Genomic DNA, 8,546 nt, shown 5'->3' on the forward strand with positions numbered 1-8,546 from the left:
CTAAAAAGTGGCATTTCCATCAACCAACGCAAATACACACTCAATCTTCTTCAAGAAGCAGGATTGCTTGGTGCAAAACCTGCTAAGTTTCCCATAGAACAATCCTTGAAGCTCACCTCAAATAATGACAACTTACTCAATGATCTGATGCATTATCGACGATTGATAGGAAAGTTGATCTTCTTAACCATCACAAGACTAGAAATTTCATTTCTAGTCAATACTCTTAGTCAATTTATGCTAGAACCTAGACAACCTCACCTTGATGCAGTTCATCGATTGCTTCGATATTTAAATGGTACACCAGGACAAAGATTATTTTTTCCTTATAAAGGTGATTTAATTTGGTCGAGTTTTGCGATGCAGACTGGGGTGGAGACATTTCTACACGGAGTTCAGTCACTGGTTATTGTGTTTTTCTTAGAAAAGTTCTTATCTCAGGTAAAAGTAAGAAACAAGCCACTGTGTCTAAGTCTTATCCATGGCTTCCACTACTTGTCTAAGCCATTGTGGCTAAGGTACTTATTATGAGATTTGGGCATTAATCATCAACAACCAGTACTTCTATATTGTGATAATTAAGCAGCTATACACATCACTGCCAATCCGATTTTTCATGAAAGTACAAAACACATTGAGATAGACTGTCACATTATTCGCGAGCGAATTGAAAAAGGAGAAATTAAGACTGCTTATGTGTCAAGTGAAAACCATATCACAGACATATTCACCAAGGCATTGGGTGAATCTCCATTTCGCATACTTGTTTACAAGTTGGGCATTCTTGACATCCATGCTCCAACTTAAGGAGTATTAAAGAAATGATTCTAATTAATTGACGAAATGATTCTAATTGATTGACCAAATCAATTTAAATAAATGTGGTTTCCTAAATATATTCTATGTAATTAATTCATATTAAATTAGGTCTTTGTTTTCTTATTTTATGTATTCTCAAGTTGTATATATTCTTGTAATTAACTATTGTTTTATATATACAGAATTAATATAGCTTTCCTTCCTATATATTTTCATATTTTTCAGATATTTTTTTGGATTTGATTGAAAAGGGTGTTAATATTCATAATTCTATTTCTTGATGTTTATGTTTGTGTAATAAACCCTATGGATATTAAATATAAAATTCACTCATGTGTGAAAAATGAGATTAAATTGTAGAATACTTCTCACCCTAAACAGCTCCATTAGGAATTGATCCAAAATTTATAGGCCACTCCTATAGTATAAATGATTACTTTCTTTATCAATGATTTAAAATTTGTGCACTTAAATTATAGAAATTAAATAAGATTAATCTCGGATTCAATTGATCTGATTGTTCAATACCCATAATTAAATTTACAAATGATTATATTTGTGTACTAAACCTAATAGATATTAGATAATGTGGGTCTCTAATTTGACTTAAATTAGTTACTAATATATTGAGGATCATATTTGTATACTAAATCTAAAGGATATAAAACAAGACTTGTGTGGATTCTTCCGAAATGATTGTCTAAGTGTTTGTAAACCTAATGGATATTAAATAAAATTGATCAATAAATAAATTGTTCCACTTGAAGACTTGAACCTTTGTCTCAGGCTTGGAGTAGGCAGATAACTTGATTTCTACTAAATATGAACATAACCAAAGCTCATATTTAGATGTATTAATTAACATTATGAAAGTGTCTCTGTGATCATTCTCCTGATCCTTAGAGAGCTTATCAATCAATAGCTCCATAATGTTTTTGTACATAGGCATGTGATGATCATTGATCAATAGCTCCATAATGTTTTTGTACATAGGCATGTAATGATCATTGATCAATAGCTCCATAATGTTTTTGTACATAGGCATGTTATGAAAGTGTTTCTCATGATTTTACCAGGAAGGTAAAACTGGAGGGTCTCCATAGCGACAAGTGTGCTATGCTTCTTCTTGGCTCGTAACACTGCATTTTCCTCGTCAATTATTTCTTTCACAGCAGCTCTGCTTCCTGCTATGCTTCTGCAGTAGAGGACTCAGCCTGGTTGAGTTCTTTTTCTAGATAAAACCACAAATCACCGGTCAATTCTTCCACCGCAGACGCATTTGACTACTTTACCTCGCTGTATTAGCTCATCTTCCTCTATTTCCTCATTGTCTATGCCTTGTTGTAGTAAAAAGTAGAATCTGTCACCTCAGTGGTCCTATACGGTCAACCCTATGACTAGGAGGTAAATCTGGAAGTTGTAGTTAGCTAATGTAGGGGAGGGTTTTTTCCTCGGCTTTACCGAGATTCGAACCCTTGTCCTATTGTAGCAACTCTACCCTGCACTAGCCAACTCAACCTTGCCCTAGGGGCCTCATTGTTTGAGTCTTGTGAACTATCAGAATGCGAATCATCCAAGTGATTGCTACAATCAACAATAGTTGTCCCTAAATTTGTTTTGGATGGGGAATCCATGTCAGATGACTTTGTTGGAGCAATCTCAATGGTCTGTGCGACCATGTGTTTTGGTGTTTGGGCAAAGTGTTTAAGTTAGATTCACCCTTGTATTTGATATGTGTATTTGAGTTGTGTAAGTTTGCAGGATACACATATGACTTAGGTTGATGGCGTCGGGTCTAATGAAGATGGAGCATCTGAGGGACCGTGGACAAGGCAGCAAGGACAAGGGCCGAGGGAAGCGACTTCAAGGCATACGCGAAGGATGGCATTGGGACGAGTCACGGGCTTGGGTACATCCGAGGGATGAGAGCCAAAGGAAGTAGACTTAAAGGCAAGAGGTCAAAGCTGCAACAAAGCGTCAAGTGAGTCGTATGAGTGAGGGTCCGAGTGCTGAGAGATTGTACTCGGCTACCAGTTGACTGGTGGTTTTATCAGTTGATTGGTGGTTTCATCAGTCGACTGGGAGCGAACAGAGTACTTCTGTTCACTCGGCTAGTGTAGAGCAGTCGACTGGTACTTTTACCAGTCAATCGGTATCGAGCCGTTGGGTTGTAACGGTCGAATCTCCACATAGGGCAGTTGACTGGCACTTTCACTAGTCGACTGGTATGCGAGGTTTTCCAACCCACGGCCTATATAACCAAGCCTTGGGAGCTTGATTGAGGTTGACAAAATTGGACTTGATTAAAATCTAATTAGTTGTCTAGCTATGCTCAAGATTTCACTTGTGTCCATGAGATCTTGGTGAGTTTGTGATGAGGTTTCTCCACCCGCAAGGAAGTTTAAGCTAGTTGGAGTTTTCAAGGAGTTAGCCACCGACAGATCGGGATCATCCATCATACAGACAGCTGTGGAGTAGGAGCTTTATCTCCGAGCCATATTAAACGGATGTGTATTGATTTGCATTTCCTTATTATCTTTATATTAGCTTTCTATTTGTTTTTGTTTGTATTCCCCTGTGCTAATATCGTAGGAAATAATCGATTTGAGGGCGTCGTCCAATCAACCCCCTTCTAACCGGCCGTAAGATCCCCTACAGACTTCTCTTTGGTTTTGCCAACAGCACGATGGCGTGCCCCCACGCACGTCCAATATGACAGCGAAAATTGGCTTCTTACAACTACTTCAGCAACATATTGAGCGTGTTTTACCACAACCTAAGTAATGGAAAAGCACAAAATGCTAACATCAACAAACAATTTAAGTGCTTGTACAATCAGAAAAAAATAAAGGACGCATAAGTCATAAAATAAAAACTATTCACACCTGAATAAAAAAATTTAACCATTAATGTAGGATGGAAGAAAGATCTAAGCAACATTTACAACGATATATAAGTCAAATGAATTTTACTTGTTTAGAAAAGACATGAGTTGACACAACATGACTGTAGGATCACAAACTAGTTATTTATCCAGATATCCTAGGTACATGATGATAATATAGCCATGGAACATGCTGCAATATCTTCATTATAGCAGTATTGCATCTATTTTGTTGTCTATTGCGTGAGCACTCTGTTAAACAATATTTATTCAGTTGTCTTTTGTAGCTGTAAATCTGACAAATCTCAGCATACTGGAGGAAGTTGCCATATTGTAGTAATGTTCTCTTCAGCTGCTTCCTTTTGGTATGGTATATTCTATTATTTAGCATCTTTTTTTACCAACTACCTTGACAGTAACTATCCTTCTCATTGCATTTTGGTGATTTGGTAGTCAACTATTAACTAGGCTGTCCCATAAGTTAGTTTTAAGGAAACATTTATTTTCCTCGGTTTTCTTTTAGAATTAATATTTCAACACATTCCATACTAAATCTGAACCAGTATCGAGATTTTGGTCTTAGATCGGTTTTCAGTATTGTATAGTACCGTTCTATGCCGTTAGAGTTTCGAGATATATGTTGGTGCAATTACTTTAAGTCATGGTTGACCAGTTTGACTAAACTTGAGTTAGATCAAGCTTGATGTTTGAGTTTTGATGTTTGACAATATATGAAAATTGTAAGTGCAATTGTCCTTATGGGAAGATTGTTGGTGCAATTTTCCATTGGTCAAGGTTTGACCAGTTTTGTGTGAAGAAAAGTCAAGTAAGTCAAGGTTGATCGGATACATGACTGGAAAATCCTAACTGGAGGTTTGACAAAGGCAAGTCCAACAAGAAGGTTCACAGAAGAAGAAAATCCTAGTTGGTTACTGTTGACTAGAAACTTGGGGTGTGGAAAGTCCTGTTGAGTGAAGCTAGGCAGTTTGAAAGCCCTACAGAGTGAAGTGTGATAGAAGAAAAATCCTAGTGAGTGAAAGTAAGTCAAAGTCCTGGTGAGTGAAGCCAGGCAGTCGAAAGCCTTAGTGAGTGAAGGTAGGCAGAAGAAAAATCCTAGAGAGTGAGCTAGGTAAAAGTCTTGGTGAATGAAGCAAATAGTTGAAAGTGCTAGTGAATAAAACTAAACAATTGAAAATCCTAGTGAGTAAAAATAGGTAAAACTCATGGTGTGTGAAGCCAGACATGTGAAAATCAAAGTGGGTCAAGGTTGACGGGACACTTGATGATTGAAAGTCCAAGTAGGTCAAAGGATTGACCAGATAATAGACACAACGAGAAAAGTCCAAGTTGCTCAAAGGATTGACCGGACACTTGGTGAAAAAGTCCTAGCAGGTCAAGGTTGACCAGATCCTAGGCAAAGAGGATTTCCAGCTAGTTAAAGTTGACCGGATGTTGGGTAAAGGAATCCTAAATTCGGTTTAGGAAGTTAGGGTTTGGTAATCAACTAAGGTAGTCGATTACATAGCTTAAGCGACTAAGGTAATTGCTTAAGCTTGAATCACAAGAAAGGTCCTTCAATCGATTAGAACACTGTAAGTGTTTAGGATAATCACTTATGGAGACTTATGCTTCGAACATAATGATTATGTTCGAAGCTTAAGCGATCAAGCTAATCACTTAAGCTATTTCTCGCGATCGAACAGAATGTTGTTGAATTGATCTAGCTAATCGATTCAGAAAGGACTAATTGATTGGGGTAGTCGATTAAGGTTGAAAATATAGTCGTTTATGAAGGTTACCGACATGGTAAACGATTAAGGGGTTTGTTAATCGATTAAGGCGCTAACGGTAACCCTAGAAAAGGGGTTTTTGAGCACTATTTCAGACAACTCTTCACACCATCTTCTCAGCCAATTCTTGGAAGCTTAGGGTTGAGGTGTTGCTATACTTCTAAGCTTCAGGAGGCAGTTAAAGCAAGAAAATCTCTAGGGATTCAAGGTTCAAAGTGTTAGTAAATTTATATTTATATTTGATTCCTTGTTTCGAGTTTTATTTTCTTGTACTTGAGTTGTAAAAGGCTTCTCCACCTCCGGATTACTTCCGAGAAGGAGTTGTTTTCCTAGTGGAGAGTGCGTCGTGTGTGGATCCTTGGATTAGTCATCTCTTCTTGAGGTGGATACCAAGTAAATCCTCTTGTTAGCATTGAGGAGCTTTTGCGCCGAGTTTTATCCACTGCAACATCATTATTGATGAAACGCGAGAAGCTATTCATCCCGTCTAGCTCCAAAGTATCCCAACAATTGATATCAAAGTGAGACCACTCTTCACTGGACTCATCACCGAAAGGGCAGCGAGCTAGAGGAAGAAGAAGTTGAACCCCAATTTCAACAAGTCAAAGATTTTAAAAGCTTAACCTTAAGATGGATTTCCGAAATGGACTCAGATATGGAACAAGGATGCCTCCACCATTAACATCAACAAGTTTTGATCTTTAGAAATAAGAGATTGACAATTTCTTCATGATGAAGATAGAGCAATGGTTAGCTCTCATGGAAGGCTTTCAAGCTTTAACCAATGATAAAGGCAGGCTCATCAAGAAGAGCAAATTTAAAGATGTGAGACAATTGATAACGTGACCAAGATATTGGTCAATTTATTATGTAGCAACATTTTGAGCAAGATAGGAGAATTTGAGGATGACAAGGAGTTTTGAAGCAAATCGGTAAAGATTTATGAAGAACCCTCCACTACACCAAATCAAGACAAATCCAAAGAGGGCAACTCATGGAATCAAGAAGATGAGTCCAAAGTTGAGAGATGCTCAACATCGTAAGAAGAAGATCAAGAGGCTTTATCCTCAATGGAGTGCAACAAAAAAGACAAAGAGGTACCATACTCTTTGTTTCATGTGTAAAAGGATGAAGATGAAGAGGCCTCCACATCTAGGATTGAAGGAGAGCGTCATTCATTGACACTGGAGCAAGAAGAATCTTCTATTTTGGGGTTAAATGGAGAGAACCATGATGCCACCTCCATAAGTCAACAAAAATCAAATGGAGGATCATGTGCCACCCCTACAAATGAAGGTATATAAATTTGAATTAGTAATAATAAAAATCATATTATTTTCTTTGAGTATAGGGAGAAAGGGCATTACAAAAGTAAGTGTCCTAACTTGACCAAGGAAAAAGGTCAACTGGCACCAAAGGCTAAGGAGAAGTCGAAGACGGTCGGTCCCGTGGTGCACAAAGGCAAGGAGCACATTGTGTGCTTCTCTTGCAAATAAAATGGACATTTTCGAAGCCAGTGTACAAAGAGGAAGAATCCGGCCAAAGTCAAAGGAGAAAGCTTGAGTCAAGAGAGAGCTTCTAAGGGAAAACTCAAGGTATCATTTATTGAACCAATTCCTTTAACCCATGATAAAAATCATGCTAGATCTAGTCTATATCACTATAACACTATTTATCATGAAAATAGGAAGCATGATTGAGTTAAAGAAAAATATGTAGCTTATCATGCGAAAACTACTGTACCTAAGGTTAGGAAAGTAGATAACTTTCTAAGAATTTTATATATATGCCTAAAAATAAAAAAAAAACTCATTAAAATCAAGGAAAATCTAAATCAAATGATTTAAGATTGGAAAATCAAGTCTTGAGATCAAGGCTTGAAAAATTAGAAATGATCCTTAAAAAAATGAAAAATATCTTAAGGGGCAAAATGAGCACAACATAGGTTTAGGAATGCGAGAACCATCCAATGGCCATAAAGGTTTGGGATACAAATACAAAGCTAAGAAGGATGTCTCTTCTTATCATAGGGTTTCATGTAACTATGAAACTAACCCTAGGTCTAGGGGTCAAGCCAAGGTTATAAGGGAGGTCATTCCTAGAACTAACCTTGAAAAAGACAAATGTGACTAATGCTTTTAAGAGGCCTAAGAAAGTCACTAAGAAGGTCACAAGGGAAGTTATCCCTAGAGTTGACGTAGAAGAGATGAGTGTGACCAAGGCTTCTAAGAAGCCGAGGAAGGTATCAAGGGAAGTTATCCCTAGTGAATATCTAAAACATCCAAGGAGCACCTATCAATTTTAGGTTCCTAAGAGTATTTTCTCTATACTCTAGATGGGTTTAGAGAGTGCACCTCTAATTGAAAGAGTAGCTAACCCAACTTTTATGAAGTTGACATGTTAAAGACATTTTCAAGGTTGTTGTACTTCTTGAAAATTAAAAGGTTTTAATGGTGACTCTTTTGAAGAGTAAAATGTGTCAAAATTTGAGGAATTGAACTTAATTTAAATTGGCACAAATAAGAACATGGTAAAAGAAATGTCAAGTTGGGTTTTGACATTTTCTTAGAAGGAAAAGTGGGGCCATCTAGGATTAATCTTAAGTTAGTAAATTTTTAGAGATACATAGATAGATAATCTAGGTATATTTATTTATGCTAAATTACCATGATTGTTTGCTCATCCTATGCCATGACATCATACTTTTCATTCATTGTTATTATGAAAAATATAAAAATATCATGTCATATCATACATACATCATGTAGCTAAAAGAGTTTTTCTTTTGAAAAATATTCATGTTGATATATGCCATAAATTTCCATGCATTATTTTAAATTTCTTGTAATTAAGGACAATGTAATTTCCTAACAAGTGTGGTAAACGAATTTATCAACAAGTGACATCCTAATTGGATGATCATATTTTAAAATGTCTAGATAGATATGCATGATCCCTTAGATTAGAGAAAAATCAAAATTTACATCTAACAAAGACCATAAGGTGACTTGTATGTGTTTTAGTAAATATTAGATACAAGTGAGATATTAGGA

The sequence above is a fragment of the Zingiber officinale genome, chromosome 3A, assembly GCF_018446385.1.
Source record: "Zingiber officinale cultivar Zhangliang chromosome 3A, Zo_v1.1, whole genome shotgun sequence".
Taxonomy (NCBI): Eukaryota; Viridiplantae; Streptophyta; class Magnoliopsida; order Zingiberales; family Zingiberaceae; genus Zingiber; species Zingiber officinale.